This window comes from Eleutherodactylus coqui, chromosome 3, assembly GCF_035609145.1.
Source record: "Eleutherodactylus coqui strain aEleCoq1 chromosome 3, aEleCoq1.hap1, whole genome shotgun sequence".
Lineage (NCBI taxonomy): Eukaryota > Metazoa > Chordata > Amphibia > Anura > Eleutherodactylidae > Eleutherodactylus > Eleutherodactylus coqui.
In genome coordinates, this window is record NC_089839.1 from 219,253,698 (window position 1) to 219,274,826 (window position 21,129).

Genomic DNA, 21,129 nt, shown 5'->3' on the forward strand with positions numbered 1-21,129 from the left:
TTAGGCCCCATTCTGTTCAATATATTTATCAACGACCTGATAGAGGGGCTGCACAGCAAAATATCAATATTTGCAGATGACACAAAATTATGCAATATAATTAATGCAATGGAGGACAATGTACGGCTACAAAAGGACATAGATAAGCTGGGGGCTTGGGCAGAAAAATGGCAAATGAAGTTCAATATTGAAAAATGTAAGGTCATGCACATGGGCAGCAAAAATGGATGTCACCAATATTCACTTAATGGGGTACCACTAGGGAAAAGTGAAATGGAAAAGGATCTGGGGGTACTAGTGGATAGTAGACTAAACTGGAGTAACCAATGCCAGTCAGCTGCAGCAAAGGCAAATAAAGTCTTGGGGTGTATTAAAAGAGGTATAGGGGCGAGAACATTATTCTTCCACTATATAAGGCACTTGTCAGGCCCCACATGGAATATTGCGCACAGTTCTGGTCACCGGTGCTCAGGAAAGATGTTACAGTACTGGAGGGGGTTCAAAGAAGAGCAACTAAACTAATCCATGGAATGACGGGACTGGAATACCCAGAGAGGCTATCCAAATTGGGATTATTTACTCTAGAAAAAAGACGGCTAAGGGGTGATCAAATAACTATGTATAAATACATGAGGGTACAATACAAGGATATCTCCAAGGATCTGTTTATACCCAGGACTACAACGGTAACAAGAGGGCATCGGCTACGTCTAGAGGAAAGCAGGTTTCATCACCAACATAGAAAAGGGTTCTTTACTGTAAGAGCAGTTAGACTGTGGAACTCTCTGCCTGAGGAAGTGGTGATGGCAAAATCCATAGAGGAGTTTAAAGGGACTAGATGTCTTTCTGGAGAGGAAGGATATTATAGGTTATAAATCTTAGGTTAATTGTAATACGGGTTTACATGCAGGTAGGAACTATTAGGGGTTGATCCAGGGAACAGTCTGATTGCCATTAGGGAGTCGGGAAGGAATTTTTCCCACAAAAGGGCTAATTGGCTTCTGCTCTTGGGGTTTTTTGCCTTCCTCTGGATCAACACAGGAGGATAGACAGGCTGGACTAGATGGACATTGTCTTCATTCGGCCTAACGAACTATGTTACTATGTTAGGTCCATCTTATTATTCTGCAGTAAAATACCACAAATGAGTAGAAATACACACTCATCTGTATGAGTGTATACAAATAAACAGATCATCGTGCATGAGGGATTATATATAGAAGTGTCAATAAATAGCAGCAGGCCTTTCCATGTAATAATACCCAATAATGCATCATCATATAAAGAAGACACAACAGTGCCTTTGTGATAGTGCCAACACACCCACCATATAATGTCACCTTCTAATACTTACCAGACATGCTGACCATACAATAATGTCAACATAGTAACCACATAATCATACCAACATTGTAATACCAAGTAGTGACCATATAATAATACTGTCTATTATGACTATATAATCATCCTGCCAAAGTGATCCTACAAGAACACCAACCATTGTGAACATCAAGTAAGACCATTTTTCACATCTGTGTTGCAACCTACAGTCAGAGGTTCAGTCGCAGATCCAGCTGCAAATACCGGAAGAAAAAGCGCCGCATACAACACTTTTTCTTCCATCCCAAAACCGGGCAGCAGGGTGGAAAATGGGCAGACCCCATTATAGTCAATGGGGTCTGTCTGACACTATTCTGTTCCATCCACAGACAGAACCGTTTGGCCGCATGCATTCCCCTCTCCTGCTCCCGAATGGAGCAGGAAAGCGAAATTTCCAATGCAGGTGTGAAAGCACCCTGATACAAACCACTGTGACCATATATCAGTGCCAGGTGCACGAGCATATAGTAATACCAACAATAGTGAGCCTAGAGCAGTGCCAACGACAATGAACATATAGTAATACTAACCACAGTGACCATAATGTAATAGCAATCATAATAATTATTTAAAGGGCCACTCTAGTGATTTTTTTTCTCATTCATTATGTAGCTATCCCGCAGTATATATATAAGTGACTAGTGTAACCTTGGTTTGCATCCCTTTCTGTCTGATGCTCCTGGCCTCTTTTTCCTCAGATGATCATGTGATCTAATTTCTGACCAGCTCAGATTTACTTGGGTTTATGTGATCAGTTACTAGTCAGTTACTCAGTCTTTGTGATGCTTCTCTACCAAAGAAACTGCCTATAGGAGGACACAGACACTCCTATCACAGTTATTGATGATGATCACACAGCTCCTGTCACACAGGTATAATAGAGGAGATCACAGCTCATCCTCCTGACATATACTTGTGTTCTGTAGCTTATGGTTCAAACAGATTTTATTTAGTCATGCATTCAACTAATGTGGACAATTACATCATGGATTTATCCATCATATTTTGCCACAGAAAAAAAAAACATTGTTCCAATAGCTTACTTTACAAAACAATGACTATATTTTCCAAACCAAATACTTAAAGAAAAACCTTCAGAAATTAGAGCGTGAAAGTAAAAGAGAAAAAAAAAGGATAAAGGATAGAAAAGAAATAGACACAAAAGATCTCCACTGTGCCCGGTGGGAGCACTGTCCCCAATCGTTGGTTCTGTAGTTTATTTAGGTGACTCTAGAAGGTAATGATAATTAAACTATTTCCTTGGCAGGCAGAAATTCTATAGCCTCAGCTAATGCTGTGCCAATGCATCATGGGATAGATGTTGAAATAAAAAATCTCAGCCTTCAGATGGCGCCTGATGAGCATCGGACAGGGGGCTGCACTGCATGGAAGGGGCTGCATTACATAGAGGAGACCTCCAGAGTGGGACAGGCAATTAGGTGATGGTGCAGGGATGGGAAATGTGTTTTTTACCGGAGTGGCCCTTTAATAACACTATCCAATGTGGGCATCTAGTAAGATCAACAATGCCCATAGAGTAATACCAACTACAGTGACAATATATCAGTGCTAGTCACAAAGACCAAATAGCTATACTAACTATCGGGCCACATAGTAATACCAACCACACTGAACCCTACTCATACCAACCATTAGGACCGCACTGTGTGCCAACCATAATAACCAAATAGTAGTAATGCCAAGTACAGTGACCATATAGCAATAGTAGTCACAGTTACTATGTAGCCATACCTATCTTCGTGGCTGCATGTCTATACCTGATCATAAAAGAACACAGTGTGACTATGCGGCCATTCCTTCTGTGGCTATTGCACCTTTAATTTGGGCATAGATGGGTATTTCATGGGCAGCTCCACTCCCTCCTGTAGATATTAATGATTATATCCAGAGTCACATTCTCGTCTGTTAATAGTACAACACTATAGTACAGGAATTCTGTAAGCTACTCCTAACACCCCTCAGGACTGTCAGAGGGCAAAATGTACCCCAGCTAAAGAAGCGAGGGGGACTGATAATGTCTACGGGCAGCATACCCTACTGTAGTGAGTGCCCAATGAGGGTATTTCATGGCATTATCAGAACCTCCTCTATAGGCAGAGCTCTAAAGGTCGCCATCCATTCAATTCAGGGTGTTGGATTTCCTCACCAGTTCAGGATCTCTGCTTGCTGCCATTGAATGACAAAATATTTTTTTATTTATATCCAGAGGCTGAAAAATCTGTGAAGACCTTGTACTTCTCACAGCTGAGGGTCTGTATTCAGTCTAGAGCAGTGGTAGCGAACCTGTGGCACGCGTGCCAGAGGCGGCACGCAGAGCCCTCCCTACTGGCATGCGCCCCATCGGCCGCTCACCATTTGTGAATACCAGCAGGGGCCACGGCTCCCTTGCTGGCATTCACAAACGGCACTGCTAGCCGCGCTGATCCCGGCACACACTGACTTCAGTGTGCAGCTGGAATCCCTCTATCCCCTGCCCCTACGACTCCTACTACTTGTTTCCGCTGGGAGGGGGGAGGCGTCCAGCAGCGTGTGTGTCAGAGTGTGTGCCGGGAGCATATTAACACTTTCTTCCCCACTTCTGCAGCAATCAGCAATTCCCAGCAACCTGATTGGTTGTTTGGGTTGGCTGATTCACCAAACAACCAATCAGGTTGCTGGGAATTACCTATTGAGGCAGAAGTGGGTAAGAAAAAGTTAATATGCATGCCTGGACCATCGCTGACCAGAAGAGGAGCTGAGCTTCCAGGAGGAGTGGGAGGAGGAGGAGGTAAGTATGTGGGTCTCGGGCACTGTGGGGTGTCACTACTGCACTGGGGGGCCGCTGGGGGAGTGTCACTACTGCACTGGGGGAGCCGCTGGGGGGGTGTCACTACTGCACTGGGGGAGCCGCTGGGGGGGTGTCACTACTGCACTGGTGGGCCGCTGGGGGGTGTAACTACTGCATTGGGGGCCGCTGGGGGGTGTCACTACTGCATTGGGGGGCCGCTGGGGGGTGTCACTACTGCACTGGGGGGCCGCTGGGGGGTGTCCCTAATGCACTGGGGGGCCGCTGGGGGGTGTCCCTAATGCACTGGGGGGTGTCCCTAATGCACTGGGGGGTGTCCCTAATGCACTGGGGGGCCGCTGGGGGTCACTATTATCGCTGTGGGGTGGGGGACACTATTACCGCTGGGGCCGCTGTGGGGTGGGGGTCACTATCACCGCTGTATCCGCTGTGGGGTGGGGGTCACTATCACCGCTGGAGCTGCTGTGGGGTGGGGGTCACTATCACCGCTGGAGCTGCTGTGGGGTGGGGGTCACTATTAACCCTGGGGCTGCTGGGGGGGGGTGTCACTATTACCGCTGGGGCTGCTGTGTGGTGGGGGTCACTATTATCGCTGTGGGGGTCACTATTACCGCTGGGGTATGTTTACATGTGATGGAAATGGGCAGGGCTGTTTCAAAATAGTCAGTGTGCAGATTTTGACTGCTTTTTGCATGCGAAAATGCTGCAGAATTTCCCACAGAAATTTCCACTGAGGACATTCTGCAGTATTTCCGCATGCAAAAAGCAGTCAAAATTTGCACCCTGTGTATTTTGAAGCGGCCCTGTCCTATTTAGAACGACGGGGGTAAAATCATACGTCGTGATACGTCGCCCCCTGACGTGTTGGCACTTTGCGATAAATAAGTGGGTTTTAGGTTGCAGTTTGGGCATTCGGTCTCTAAAAGGCTCGCCATCACTGGTCTAGAGAATCCTCTGTCCTGCTGTAGCCTAATAGTTCTGCTTTAAGATCATGGTGTAGCCCGACAGAGGAATCCTTCATGAGAATGACAGTCTGTCAGACCCCAGAATTAAGCTTGGCTTAGTTTTGACAAGATTTGATCACCACTTGTTACAACTGGGTGATTCTTGGCTAGTGTAAGGCTGGGGTCACACGGGGCGGATTTGCCACGGAAATTCCTTGCGGAATTTTGCCGTGGCAAATCCGCCTGCGGCCGCTAATGCCATGATTAGCCAGTCACGTGGACGAGATTTGTCAAAAATATCGTCCACACAGGACGGTGAATCTGTCACGGCATTGCGGCGTGGATTTCCCGGTCAGAGCATGTGCATTCTTTTTTTTTTGCGTTGTGGCCGTGCTCTCCTCTATGGGAGTGCCGCCTGCAATGGAAAAGCATGCGTTCAAGCCGCTCGAAAACCCGCGGGTGCTACGGGTTTTGAAGCAGCCCTTTCCTGGCGGAAATCTCGTTTTTTTTTGCTGCGGCAAGACCGCAAGATTTCCGCTGGGAATACGTCCCCTGTGACCTCAGCCTAAAAACACCCTTACCTAGCAACTTAAGTGAAGTTGTGACTCTTTGCCGCCCGGAGTGACGTTATACGCATAAGCCATTCCGGTCAGGAAAGAGTCACAGCATGCAAGACTTCTCTAGCCGGGGTTTCATCTGCCATGGGTAGGGATACAGGCACAGTGGGAATGCCCATCAAATGGTGCCACCCTTCTTTTCATATAGTGCCCAACCAAAAGACTGGGCTATATCAGGCGAGAAGAGTTACAGTGGAAAATAAAAAAGGCATGATTATACTCTCCATATTCACTTGGTTGCCCAAAATCAGGTGACAGACTTATTTTTAAATGTGATTTCCTGATCACACTGGGTTTTCAGATCTAAATGGTTAATTGGACAAGTCCCTACCCAAGGGATCTTAGTCTACTACTGGTAAGGAGCTGGACACATAACTTCTTACAGGTGCCTACCAATAAGATCCTTGGTCATCCAAATCATCATTAGGAGAGTTGTCCGAAATGAAAAAAAGTTTTTTTAAACCCCTTCCCGCTACAGGGTGTAAGTTTTTGTCCTGGCAGAGGGGTACTTCCCTGTAGTGGTGGTCACACCTACTCACTGACAATCCATTTACATGGTACATTCGGGTACCATATTTAATATGTCTTTCAGACATTTTTTACAACTCTTCCTGCAAAGGGGTGTTCTTTTGTGGAAAAGATGGGGTGGCCTAAATATGACATTGTGCACCAAACAAATTTTCATGCAAATTTTAGCCTAAACTAAGCCAACTAATAGGTGGTATAAAGTTTGGTTCAATAGTCCAAATATCCAATGGCTATCTGTCAGTATAAGTCACTATGATAAATCTGCCGCATTTTAAGACTGGCTAGTCTAAGTTTGCAATGTCTTACTATTAGAAGTAATAGTACCTGCTTTATTCTATCTTACTGCAGCCACCACTAGGGGGAGCTCACTGCTACATATACAGATATTTACAGCCACCTATAGGCTGAGCTCACTGTATGCAGACATATGCAGCCACCACTTGCATGGAGCTGACTGTACACAGATATATACAGTCACCACTAGGGGGAGCTCACTGTATACAGATTTATACAGCCAACACTAGGAAAGTACCTTGTATACAGATATATAAAGCCACTAAAAGTGGGAGCTAACTTTGTGCAGATAAATGCAGCCAACACTAGGGGGAGCTCTCTATATACAGATTTATACAACTACCACTAGGGTGAGCTACCTACTTAAATATTATACATCCAACACTAGAGAGAGCTCAGTACCTACAAATATATACTGCCACGACTAAGGGAAGCTCACTACATATAGCTCTATACTACCACTAGTAGGTGGAAGTCAACACATATAGCTATATAAAGCCCCCATTTGGGGGAGCACAGCAGCTTTATACTGAGTTATTATAGAGTTCTGTGTGGTGAGCTCCCCTGGGGAAGGTGGATTGTCTGCAGGTAGGAAGGATGTTGCCATGTGATTTTGTGTCAACACACTCCATCCACATTAGCCTCTCCCTCCTCTCCTCACCCATCCACAGCTTCCATGCACTTTTCACCTTCCTCAGACGCCTTCAAACCCCCATACCACCAAGAAGCACCTCAGCCACCCATACATATCCCCTAACCACATCCTCACCCTCGCTACCCTGCTACTCTTAGCCACAGGGGACATATCCCCCACCCCATGCCCACACTGTACCCCTCCCTGCCCCATTCAAATGCGCCCTATGGAACTACCAATCCACATGCAACCACCTCCCAACTATCCAAAACCAAACACTTCAACTTGCTCGCCCTAACCGAAACCTGGATACAGCAGTCCGATTCTACCTTCCCCGCTGCATTGTCCTATGATGACCTGCAGTTCTCCCACACCCCCAGATTGGACGACAGGCGTGGCGGAGGAGTAGGCGTCCTCCTCTCGCCAAACTGTACCTTCCACATCATTCCCACACTTCATCCGGCGTTGAAAATCTTTCATTGATCCATACACACCGGCATGTAGACACTGCATGTAGATACACATGACAAATAGATTGCAGTATACTCTATTTTTCTCTGTACCCACGCAGAGTGTACACTATACATTTGTATAGGCTGCGTATTAAACGCTGTCCATGTGTAATACAGAGCGTGGAATTTAAGAAAAAAAGCGCCACATTGCACATGTCCGACACATTTCAGTACCCCAGTTCACCAGTTAGTAAATTTAAATAGATGTTTTATAACACATTAGTATAGAGCAGAGATGGTGAATCTTTTAGAGACTGAGTGCCCAAATTGCAACCCAAAACCTATTTATTTATAGCAAAATGCCAACATGTCAGGGGGCGGGGCTTATCACGAGGTATGATTTTTACCTACGTCATTATAAAAAGAAGAGGGCCACTTCAAAATAGACAGGGAGGAACACCCTGTGTTTTTGTTCCTAGCTGGAGTAGCAATAGTGCCGGATTTTGACAATTTTTTGGATGTGGAAACGCTACGGAATTTGCCACAGAAAATTTCCACTGCAGACATTCTACGGCATTTCTGCCACATGTAGACATACCCTAAGTTGGCTTGAGGTATGCTGCCACATGCAGAGTAGCCTCACTAGTAACAGTGTCCCCCATATTGGCCTCAGTAGTAAAAGTGAACCCCACAGAGCTCTCACTAGTAACAGTGACCCACACAGTGGCCTCAGTAGTGATAGTGCCCCCCACGGTGCCCCCTAGTAGCAATAGTGATCCCCACAGTGGCCTCTGTAGTAATAGTCCCCCCCCCACAGTGACCCCAGTAGTAATAGTGACCTTCAGAGTGGCCCCAGTAGTAATAGTGACCTTCACAGTGGCCCCTGTAGTAAAAGGGACCACCACAGTGGCCCCAGTAATAATAATAACCCCACAGTAGCCCCAGTAGTACTAACCCCACTGTAGCCCCAGTAGCAATACTAACCACACTGTAGCCCCAGTAGTAATATAAACCCCACAGTAGCCCCAGTAGTAATATAAACCCCACAGTAACCCCAGTGGTAATATTAAACCCATAGTAGCCCCAGTAATAATATTAACCCCACAGTAGCCCCAGTAGTAATATTAAGCCCATAGTAACCCCAGTTATAATATAAAACCCACAGTAGCCCTAGTAATATTAACCCCACAGTAGCCCCAGTAATATTAACCTCACAGTAGCCCTAGTAGTAATATTAACACCACAGTAGCCCAGTAATAATATAAAACCCACAGTAGCCCCAGTAACATTAACCCCACAGTAGCCCCTGTAGTAATATTAGCCCCACGGTAGCCCCAGTAGTAACATTAGCCCCACGGTAGCCCCAGTAGTAACATTAGCCCCACGGTAGCCCCAGTAGTAACATTAGCCGCACGGTAGCCCCAGTAGTAATAGTAGCCCCACGGTAGCCCCAGTAGTAACATTAGCCCCAGTAGTAATAGCTCCCCAACCCATACACTTATGTCCTCCTTGCAGTCAGTGCTGCACCTCCTCTTCTTGGCATTGCTACAGGTACACATACTATCGGAAATGTGTGCAACCGGAAAGCTTTTGCCCTTCTCCTCTCCTGCGGAACTAAGGAGAATAGTATCCGGGTGGCAGGCACTGACGTCAGAGTGTGCAGAGGGATCATCGTGACTAATAGTCCCGTTGCGTGATTACAGGCTGGGGAGCCGCGGCACCTTGGCTCGTAATTACTATCGTGATGAGCAGCCGTTGGAGCGTGTGCCAGCAGAGAGGGCTCTGTGTGCACTTCCTGGCACACATTCCATAGGTTCGCCACCACAGGTATAAATGTGTCTGTCACATGCATAAAAGAGGCCTCCCCTTGTATCCCGGAACTTGTTATAATAAAATGCACAAAATGTAATTTACTAAAGCGATGCCAGAATATGGATGTCTACAGACAGATCCATGTGAGCCCCACATACACATTGCTTGCCCACATGAATATGAAACACCCCAATACACTTACTGTGCACATGGTCGTAGGCCTAGTCCTTGTCACGGTGACGCCACATTCTTACCACATTGCCGCAGAAATAATGGAGACAAGTCCAGTAAATTAGTAAATTGAGCAGATTTACTAATTGAATTGATTTGCAATGAACAGCGTGGATTACAGTACTTGATGAGAATACAGTTGCAATGATGACCCTTCAACTTCAACGCTCTCTCTATAATATTTACTGCAGATAGATGAACTAGACAATTTTCCACACTAATAGATTTGGCTGAAGAATTTGGTTTAGATAAACTGCAGAATAACCGAAGCAGAAGGATAAGTGGCTAGAAGACTGATCACGGCTTTGACTTCACTGGAAAGTTATGACTCACTATTTTTGTAGAAGTGGATCTTGGAGAGATGCTTCTCTTCTTCTGCCGTAGGATACCAAGGGAATGGGTATTAACCCCGTCCGGCCTTGGGACAAAACGTGCTGCACTCCTCGCTCTCACTGTCTGACGTCCTCCTCCTTTCTGACTCTGACGACGACTTCCGAACTGCTCACTGACTCCTCCATATATCACCTCTCTTGTTACCCGCCCACTTACATAGGAACTAGTGTAGCTGCTTCCCACCCTTGGGGCTCTGCATCAGTGAGATTAAACCCGACTGTCAGCCAATGATGAGCCAGCTGACACCAGGGATGAGCTCAATACTTGAGCAGAAGGGGGAGACACAGGGTCTCTCCCACAGATGGGACCTTCTGTATCCAAGGATGGCATACGTACAGGTGAGACAGGACAAGTGTGCTGTATGTGTTCTGTAGTCTAGCACACTACAAATAGATCCTACCGCATGCATGTAGGCCAGCAGTATTAGATATCTGTAAAAAGCCATCATAAATACGCTTGCGGAATTCACATAAAGGCACCCCATGCATTCCAGCCAAACATCTCCGAAGGATTTATTTCCTCTACCTTTCCAGCTCATGGCAAAGTATATATAATATAGAATAGTACACTGCAGTGGTGACTAGAGGTGCATGCCCACAAACACATCCAAGTAAACTCCCCATAGCATATATATGTCGTCTGCTAGCAGTGGTTAACAGAATAAGCTACATACCAAATAGCAGCATTATAACACAGTGACCTTAGAAGAATATAATCGTATCAACAGACACGGGTAGCTCAATTATCCCTGCAGAACAACACAGAAAACTACTTTATGGGATAAAGAAGATAGCACTACATAGTATGAACATACCCATTTAGTGAACTGAACTCCGGCACCAAACACCCTAACACACGGTTTGTATCACTTCCTCAGGGGAGGGGGTGTGCCGGACTATCCGCAGCACCCCTTAATTTCCAAAAGACTGAAAATATTTTAAATTGCATTGTGTTCGGTCTCACCTCGCAGTCCAGCACCTATAATACAGAATATGAGGAACATATGATGACTCTCAACGTTTAAAAGGGTTATCCACGCTTGATCTATTGATGGCCCACCCTCAGGATAGGTCATCAATAGCAAATTGGTTGGGATCCGTTGCCCAGGACCCCTGCTGTTGAGCTGTTTGCTAGGCTGGATACTTTCAAATGCTTTTTACAGCTTGTCCTACAAAGGGGAATTCCATTGGGTAAAATGTGGTGTGGCCTAAATGCGACATTGTACACCAAAGATTGCAGGGCTACTTCCCTGCCATGCCTTATAGCTTATACAGCAATCATAGGCTCTGGCAACACAGGACACAGTATCTGGCTTCCTGTTGCCATGGCGACAGGCCGGGCTCTCTGCGATTATATCGCGAGAGCCCGGCAACTTTACAGAGGGACCTTTACAGAGGGACCTCTGTGAACCCTTCCCATGCCGCGATCTACTTAGATCGCGTCAGGGAAGAGGTTAACAGCGGGGGGGGGGGGGGGGGGGGCATCTCCGATGCACCACCGCTGCTGCAGCCTTGAGCTGGCTATCACTGACAGCCTGCTCCCGCTACAGGATAGCGCGAGATCAGTCATGATCTCGCGCTATTCCTATGACGTAACGGTACGTCATTTTGCGGGAAGTACCACCCTGCCATGATGTACCCTTACATCATGGGGCGGGAAGGGGTTAATAGAGGGAGCTCAGTACCTACAGATACATGCTGCCACCACTAAGGGGAGCTCACCACATACAGCTATATACTGTCACCACTAGGCAGAGCTCACTACTTACAAATTTATACAGCCAGCACTAGGGGAAGCACAGCAGCTCACTTTATACTGACATCTGTGTATATACAGTGAGCTCCCTCTAGTGGTAGCTGTAGGTAGGAAGAATGATACCATGTGATTGTTTGTCTATGCAGGGGATCTGGAGCTTTGTATCAGGAAAATATTCTCATATCTCTCTACATTTCCATCAGTCTCACTGTCCATCCATCTATCTATCTATCTATCTATCTATCTCTTTGTCTAATATCTATCTCTCTACATTTCCCTCAGTCCCATATCTATCTGTCTACATTTTAGTTCAGGCGATACTCAACAGGTATCATAGCCTTATCAATCAGGTATGCCTTATTATTAGTCGATGCATCGAGAGAAGAAAACATGAAAAAGTCAGATGATGTTTCCAAGATCTTCTTCTGAAGGACATTTATTAAGTTTATCATTATGGGAAAATATTAGACAATTCTATATAACTTTAAGAATCTTTTGATCTAGCTTCTATAACAAACAAACACTACAAACAGTACAGACATTGTCTATTTATTCACACAAAATATACTAATTGATAACTCAGTAAGTGAAATAGAAACAGAGAATTGTACTTTTTCTCAAGACAGCAGAAAGAAACAAAGCACATGTAAGATTCAAGGGTCTTATTGCCCGCAGCTTTATGCTTGTCTGGTGTCTACCGTCCAAAGATCTTAACAATCCTTAGAACATTCCACATATTCGCATATTCTCCACCAAGATGTTGGAGTAATCACTTAATTTAGGTGATACTCAACAGGTATCGTAGAATTATCAATCAGGTATGCCTAATTATTAGTGGATACATCGGAGAAAAAAACGAGAAACAGTCAGATGATATTTCTAAGCTCTTCTTCTGGAGAACATTTATTAAGTACATCGTATATAGTTAATTCATGAGCTGATCACGAGTTCACCTATAATCTATATATCAAATAGCAGCATTATAACATACTGACCTTATAAGGATACAATCATATCAACAGACACAGGCAGTTCAATTATACTCGCAGAACAACACAAAGAATTATTTTTGCACACAAACCATAGCTTGGTTTTAGCTCTGATATGCATTGTGAGCTTTAAGGCCTTATATAGACAGGGGACTTTTTAAAAATCATGTTCAACTGAATTTACCACAGATGACTCCAGTCAAGATGTAGAAACATCTCAGAGATGATCAAGAGAAATAATAAGTCCCCAGAGCTAAAATTCAAGTGTCATATCAAAGGGTGTGAATACTTATGTCAATGCAAAATGGTAGTTTTCCATGTTTTAAAAATTTACAAAGATTTCTAACATTCTGTTGTCACTTTGTCATTATCTGGTATTGAGTGCAGAATGATTGGGGTGAAAATTTGACATTTTTTTAATGTGCACAAGGCCACAACATACCAAAATCCAAATAAAGTGAAAGGGTCTGAAGACTTTCCAATTGCAATCTATATAAGAGGAACATAGCTGGGGCTGGTGAGACATATGCCCGCTGCTCTCCGACAAACCATTTTGCCATTCATATAAAAGGTGGGAGCAGCAAAGTAAATCACTGCCCATAATCAACGGAAAATCTATCTATTTCCCTGTGTATTATATTGCAATGGAGACAAGTGGGAGGTCCCAGAGAATTACACAGGAGGTTATCTAGCAGCACAGAGTATTTCAGAAGATGGGCTGATCTTGTGGGAGCAATGACCTGTCCACTGATGTGATGATAGTGAGTTGGCAGTGTGGGGGATAATATCAGAAGGGAGATTAGTAAGATGTCACAGACAGAGATACAGAACAATGAGGAGGGTCACTTCAGCAGCACAGAGGGTTTCAGGATATCAGAATCACACTATAATCTTTTTATCTTACAGTTACACAACTGGGTGCAGATGTTCCTTTAAAAACAAGTAAGTAAGGCTGGTTTCACATCTGCTTTGGAAATATCTGGTTGGAGGTTCTATCACAAATCTGACTCAAAATGCTGGAAGAAAAAGCACTGCATGCAGCACTATTTCTTCTGTCCAAAAGCCGGGCAGCTGAGCGGAAACAGAAGGGACCATATTATAGATAATGGGGTCTGTCTGCTTCCATCCTGATATGAAGCTGTTTGTCCATGGGTATTCAAGGCGCAAGTGTGAAACCACCCTAACACAAGTCTGACATTGACCTCTCCATTCGCAGACTTCTCCCGAGTGTCATGTAATGATTAGTGTTTTTTTAGATCTTGCAGGAAGACATTTCCTTTTCCCGGAGGAGAGTAGCACAGATTACGTCGTACTGACTCCAGCTCAGCCAATGAGATTGAACTCCTTTACGCTCTGCATGAATTTGGCTTTAAACGTCTCGGAGAACAGAGAGACCATCTTGTTTTCTTATCGCACCTTAAATTATGATGCGCTAAACCTATGGCTGAAATATAATGGGAGCATTGGGCTCTACATGAAGGAGAAGGGATTAATGTTCCCCAGGTTTAAAAGCTGTAAGTAGTGGACCCACCTCTGCCTGACTTGGGAATCTGGGTATGGCCGCTGTGAACTGTGGGTCAACAGCAGGAAATCCGGAAACAAGATCTACCATTGGGAAGGCACCGTGCAGCCAGGTGGTATTGTAATTTTGGGCCAAGATCAAGACAGTTTCAATGGTGGCTTCGATGAAAAGCAGAGCTATGTCGGAAAGATCAAAGATCTAAACATGTGGAACAAAGTTCTCTTAGTAAAGTCCCTTCAATCTGTATTTAAGGGGACAGTAAAGCAAAAGGGCGAGATCTTCGATTGGAGTGACTTGTCCTACTCCATAAAAGGAAACGTAAAACTGGTTTAAGAGATCAATGATTATAACAACATCACATAGTGGAGCATGTCTCCGTCATTCTGCTTATACATAGAAGCCATTCGTAAAATTCTGTGTGTGCTCATCTGTACCGGATCCTGAGATATCGCTGTGTACAAAAAAAGCCAAGGCTATGGCAAACGTATCAAGAGCTTAACCAAATACCCCGCTGGGGAGTAATGATAGGAAAAGAGTGAGCTGCATTAATGCAGGTGCTTCTTAGATTCGGGGTCATCGGCTATCATCCACTGCTTACTGATGCATATCTCCCAACTCTCAAAGCATAAAAAGAGGAACGCTGTGGCAAACAATTCGTATAACCCCACCCAGTACCTTTTGTGCACCACACAGTAATAGTGCCCCTTTCTATCCCGCACACTTTCATAGTGCCCTCTTTGTGGGGCACACATTAATATGCCCGTCCACAGTAATGATGCCTCCATAGTGCACATAGTAATGATTCCTGTTTTGTGCCCCAAAACAAAAAAAAGTGCCACTAGTAATTTTCATAAATGATGCCTCCTCATAGTAAGGATGCTCCCTTTGTGCCCCATACACATTCATAGTGCACTCTTTGTGTGGCACAAAGTAATATGTGCTCTCTCAGTAGGAATACCCTCTTAGTGCCACCCACACAGTAGTGATGCCCACTTAGCACCCCCATTGAAATAATGATGCCTCCTTAATTCTCGTTACAAAGGATGCCCCCTTAGTGCACCCACCACTGTATAATCACCACTTAATGCCACCCACACAGTTAAAATACCCACCACACAGTAAATATTTCTCTCTAGTGCCCCCACACAGAAAAAGTGCCCATAGTAATGCCCTCCACATAATATGATGCACCCTCATAGTAAAGATCCCCCCCTTGTGCCCCACACAGTAATATGCCCCTCTCAATAGTAATATCCCCTTAGTGCCCCACATACTGTAGTGATGCCCCCTATTACCTCCATCAACATAACAATGCCTCCTTAATTCTCCTCTTACAAAGGATAATCGTTGTGTCTAACTGCACTGACATCGTGAAGTTTTCGTTAAGCCATCGCTCATCGTTGTCTTTCAGTATGCTGAAAGACAACGATGAGCCATATCAAGGATTCACAGCGGGATACAGCTGATACTATTGTTTCAGCTGTATCCCGCTCCCTGATGACAGGCTGGGCGCTCGAGCAGAGAACAGCTGGATGCAGAAGACAAGTGGGGACACCCTGCTTGTCTTCTGCATCCTCCTCTTAGAGTGCAAGGTCATCGAGCAACGTTTGAGTGATCATCTTGCGCTGTAAATGACAACAATTATTGCTCAAAAATTGCTCAAAAGACATCTTTTGAGCGATAATCGTTGTGTCTAAATGGGCATTGAGACATGAAACACATCATTATAACAGTAAAACACGAACTTAACAATGCATGAAAATCAACACGAATTAAATCTTTTACATTGTTTCCTCTTAATAGCCCTTGGCTGAACAATGAAGCTAATTACAGATCTCAAACCTCCTGCTGAGTATTGCAACAGCTCAGAGAAGCTCATTTGCACACAAATGAAGCTGATACAGTACTAACAGGCATAAGTGCCCATTAGTACTTTATGCAAAATGATCATTTAAAACTGTCATTCTCCTTATCTTTTGGACGAATTTCTGAGCGATCATCTTTGCGTGTAAATGGGGCTTTACCTGTTAGCACCACAGGGTGTACAGTTATGTCCTGGGTGTGCAGGATTTATATGGAGCAGGATTGCGATCTGATCCCGCTCCCTAAAAGGCAGGTATCGGCTGTCTGTGATCGCCAACACCCGCCCACAATAGCCATGATCAGCTGTTATCACTTTAAATGCCCCAATCTTGTATGGTTGGTATTGCAGCCAGGCTACCAAACAACGATTCTTTTACTAGGGCTTCCATGAGTAATGGTGGTATAGTGTGATATTGTGCTGGTACATAGTGTATGAGCAATTAAATAATCTCAAGTTCTGTATAGGGACTAAAAAAAGTGTAAAAATAGGTTAAAATTTTTTTTTTTAATTATTGGAAAAATTAAAGGAAGTACAAGTAAAAAAAAACATTTTCCCATATTAATAATTAAAGATAAACGTTATTTCCTGCACGATAAATGTCATCAGAAAAAAAAACAACACCAGAACTTGCATTTTTGGTCAAAATCTCTACATGAAAATTTTTTATAAAAAGCGATGTTGTAGATGGTATAGATGGTGGGTTGGTACTCCAGTAAGCAGGATTTAGCTGGTAAAACACATTAACACTTTATTGGCAGGGAGAGTGGTATTTTTTGGCAGCAGTTATGCACCTGAATTACATTCACTTGAGGTAGATGAAGACAACTTGACATTAAAATAAAGAAATAAATCTTAATATTTGTATAGTGCCAACTTACTCTGCACCACTTTTAGGTCATTTATTTATTACCCCCCACCAAGCTGGTTAAACATTTTACAGACCGTGGAAGGATGAGCTGGCTACCTAAACTATGCAGGAATTGAGCTCGCAACCTTTAGGTCATGAGTTAGAGCTTAGGACTGCATTTCTGCTGCCTTAACACTCTGTGCCACATGAGGCTCCTAGAAAACCACTGATTAGACCTGAGAGATGAGGGTTGAATTTCCCCTTCTTGGCCTCCTGACGTTGCACTCCAGTTTTACTTCTCTGCCTGTGATTACAAAGAAGTGAGTGCTTTCTGGCTTGCTTGTTTGTACTATCTTCTTTTTGCAGTTCTCTCCTGGCCAAACTCCTTTCCTTCTCTCTGTATCTCTCTCCACTGCTAACTCTCCAGAGCAACTTGTCCTTGGTTACTCACACTTTTGATGTTCCACTTCCCACCGCACTGTCTTTCTCCTTGTTCCTCCCTGGCCTCTCTCAAGCTTGAGCTTAGATCTGGATTTGGAAGGCTGACTTAATTCCGCCCACTTCTCTCTTTTATTCTGCCACACAAGCTCAACCTTTAATGGGGATCTAGGCTGCCAATCCCAGGTTCTCTACTCTTTGCTAAGCCTGGCTAACCAAAAGTTACACATTAAAATTTTATATGATAAATCTCCCCCATCGTGTCCTGTAACATCTGGAGGAACTTCTCACCGTTAATTGATCCCTCAATGAAAAAAAGATCCTGGATGTCAGACACAATTTACCAATCTTACCCTCACTTAACTCCTAAACATGTAAGAATAGGGCAAATCTGACACTTTCAGTGTGTTTCTGATTAAATTCTAGCCAGGATGGATATATCACATGACCCCCTTCCAATTTGAAAAACCTGAGCTAAATTCAAGATGGCAGAGTTCAAAATGGCTGCTGAAAACATCTCTTTCAACAAAAATGCAGCGTTCCTCCCAATTCATACTATTACACATTGGAAGTCAATTTTCTCATTATTACACCAGTTGAATGGCTGTGTCCAGACTTCTGTCCCATCCTATATACTATATATAAGCTCTTAGCAGCTTCTGTCTGTGGACCGTCTAGTGAGCAGGAGATGACTACAGAATGTGGCCCCTGGTAGCGTAGGGCCCAGGACTGATAACTGCAGCAGCATTCACAGAGGCAGTAACCCAGGGAGAGCTATCTAAGTCCTGCCCTGAGGATCTAGAGATGAGGAGGGAAGATGAAACCTGCTGTCTCCATCTAATCCTGTCTCCTAGTGATGTGCTGTGTCCAGGAGAACTACAAGTCTCAGTAGAGACCTCCTGTGCAGGGGGCAGCTCTGTAGTGCAGGTCAGATCTGTGTGGTGTTGCTATGACAACTAGTCAGAAACCAACAGAGCTGTGATTGTTTACTACTCATCTGTTTAGGGTTTCACATGTGGTGGAAAAAAATCACGTAACGAGCTGGTGTAAGTGCTCAGATTCAGGATGGCGCGGCCATGACAGACTGAACAGTGAGCAAGGCTAGTTTCACATGGGCGATCGCGGTTTTTGCCGCTAGAGAAAAGTGTCAAAATCTCATTTTGTTTCCGCGATTCTTGAGCGTCACCTACGCTTATTCTTGAAAAAACATGGCAGTCGCTGGGGATTTTCTCACGTGATTTTGCCACGATTTTCTCACGAGAAAGACAATAGGACTTTCTAATGTTAAACGCATCACATTGCACGAAAATTGGAGGTTTGTGTGCTGCAATGTGATAAAAAGGGAAACCTGGAGATTAAAAAAAAAATGCAGAAAGATAGGACATGCTGCGATTTTTTTTTCACTCCACATCGCATAAGTGAAAACATTGTAAATGTAAAGGACACCGTTGAGAATTCTTCAATCATTCATAATTCTGCGTTTTCACTCACTGTCGCATCGCATGAATATCGCACGATTTTATCACTAGTGTGAAGGCTCCCTCAATGAATGTAGTTATACTCTATAGGAGGGTGTTTGTACTTCTAACGTTACGTAATAAACGGGTAGCATAAACTCTTTCTTAGGGCTCAGTCACACGGGCGACGATACGCATGTATTTCCGCGTGGAAAAACGGCCGCACCGTGTACGTAAATCCGCATGACCAGCTCCATTGCCACCCATATGTTATTTTTTGGTTAGGTACGGACATGGAAAATGTGCTTTTCGGTACTCAGATGTGCCAGCCATGTCATCGTTACCTCACTGGAGGGGGCAGAATCTTCTGCACATAGCCCTTATAAAGCTTACCCAAAATGGTGCCTTCCAGGCGCTACAAGATGGCACCTGATGCGCTCAGACACTCCTGCTCTGCCTTCCTCCCGGCCATAGCTCTGGCCAGCAGAGGGGGCCACTGTAGCAGAGCCGGTCTGTTGTCTGCTCCCCCTCCCCCTCCCAGCTGGGAACTGGACTTGTTGGAATCTCTCCGATCGCTGGATTTTTCCATCTAATGTGTATTCTCACTGAAACCGATCCACGGAAAACTTGTCACGTGATTTTATTCTGAACTCCGGGGTCACGGGATAATTTCCAAGTAGAGAGTCCATGTTTGCCTTCTGATTAATCAGTGTCTGCGTGCGCAAATATTAAGAAATCTCCCTGAATACACAGATTGGTTTGTTGTGGGAGAAAAACAAGATGCGGAATCTGTTCACCATTTCCGAATGAGCCTGTTATTCAGGGCTCCACAGCTGGGTCCACACCAATGTTTACCCCTTAAGGCCCATTTTGCTTTTCTAATAATTTAGCTCAGTTACTAGCATTCTTGTCTTTCACTGCTATGGTCTTAGGTCCAAATCCCATCAAGGATAACATCTGCATGGACTTTAAAAACTCCATGCAGATGGAGTTTTTAAGGAGGAGGAGGGGGGGGGGGGAGAGGGAGGAGGAGCAAAAAGACAAAAACTCCATGGAGAAGTTGTCCATAATCAGCCATGAACCTAGAACTTCAATGATACAAGACAACAGTGGTAGTCACTGAGCCACCAAGCTTTTCCTCATCCTGCTTCTCCAGAGGAGAAGGAGAAAAAGAAGATGGAAAACAGTAGTTCATATTATTCTCTATGTCATATTTTATGTTCTCCTTTTCCTTCTCCTCCTACTTCTTATTTTTCTTTTCCTTTACTTTCTTCTTTTTCTCCTTCTCCACGAGAAGAGGATGTGAGGGAAGAACAATCATGGCGGCTCAGTCATTTGCACTTTTGTCTTGCTGGAGTTCTAGGTTCAATTCTCTGTCCAATGACAACATTTGGATGCTGTTTTTATGTTTTCTTTGAGTTCATTCTTCCTATTATTCTCTGGGGCAAAAAGCACAGGCGCGGTGACTCAAAGTTATTAGCACTGCTGATTTTCAGTGCTAGAGTTGCAGGTTCACATCTGATCCATGGCAATGTCTGGATGAGTTTTTTATGTACTCTTTTGTGTTTGTTCTTGTTCTTTTTATCCAGGACAGAACGGACATTTGTGTTGGCTCAGTTATTAGCACTGCTGCCTTGCAGTACTGGAATTGTAGATTCAAATCTGACTAAGGTCAGATTATTGAAAGTCCATGGAGATGTTATCCTTCATGGGATTTGACTCTAGCAGCAGTGAAAGGTATGATCATAGCAATTGAGCCATATTCAAGGAAAAAGATACTTAAAGGGGTTGTCCCGCGGCAGCAAGTGGGTCTATACACTTCTGTATGGCCATATTAATGCACTTTGTAATGTACATTGTGCATTAATTATGAGCCATACAGAAGTTATAAAAAGTTTTTTACTTACCTGCTCCGTTGCTAGCGTCCTCGTTCCCATGGAGCCGACTAATTTTCGCCCTCCGATGGCCAAATTAGCCGCGCTTGCGCAGTCCGGGTCTTCTCCTGTCTTCAATGGGGCCGCTCGTGCAGAATGCCGCCTCCGTGTAGCTCCGCCCCGTCACGTGCCGATTCCAGCCAATCAGGAGGCTGGAATCGGCAATGGACCGCACAGAAGAGCTGCGGTCCACGGAGGGAGCAGACCCCGGCGGCCATCTTCAGCAGGTGAG

The 21,129-nt window shown here is 44.5% G+C and overlaps 1 pseudogene; it reads left to right on the top strand.

The window, feature by feature from the left end:
- Nucleotides 1-10,392: 10,392 nt before the first annotated feature.
- Nucleotides 10,393-14,690, top strand: LOC136620241 (pentraxin fusion protein-like; annotated as a pseudogene).
- The last annotated feature ends 6,439 nt before the right edge of the window (nt 14,691-21,129 follow it).